Below are 522 nucleotides of genomic sequence, written 5' to 3' on the forward strand. Positions count from 1 at the left end.
ACATATGTATATGGAGCAAAAGACCAAGAGCCAGTGCAGAAAGAACTCACTCATTCTGGATGAAAAAATGAGCTGCAATCTCTCTATTGCAAAGAGAAAGAAAAAGTGTCTACCCTTTTATTGCTAAATGAATTAAACTCAACTCTGTAAGAAAAAAAGCTTTGTTCTCTCTAAGCTTGCCTTGCTTCTTTAACAAAAAAAAAAAAAAAAAAAAAAAAAAGACCTGGAACTCAGAAATCTGCCTGCCTTTGCCTACCAAGTGCTGGGATTAAAGGAGTGCACCACCACTGCCCGACAGGCAGACTTTTTTTTCTTTTTTTAAAACTTTTATTGCATTATGATGAGAAAAGTTACATGATTTCAATTTATCTGAATTTGTTAACATTTAAAAACATATTTTAATTAAATAGAATTGAATCACATTCTTGTTTCCCTTTTGCACCCCCACTCCTCCCAGAGATCCCCCTTCAATACCTATAATATCTTTTTTGTCATATTCCTTAAAATTTATAAAATATTATA

This window comes from Mastomys coucha, unplaced genomic scaffold, assembly GCF_008632895.1.
Source record: "Mastomys coucha isolate ucsf_1 unplaced genomic scaffold, UCSF_Mcou_1 pScaffold3, whole genome shotgun sequence".
NCBI classification, from domain to species: Eukaryota; Metazoa; Chordata; class Mammalia; order Rodentia; family Muridae; genus Mastomys; species Mastomys coucha.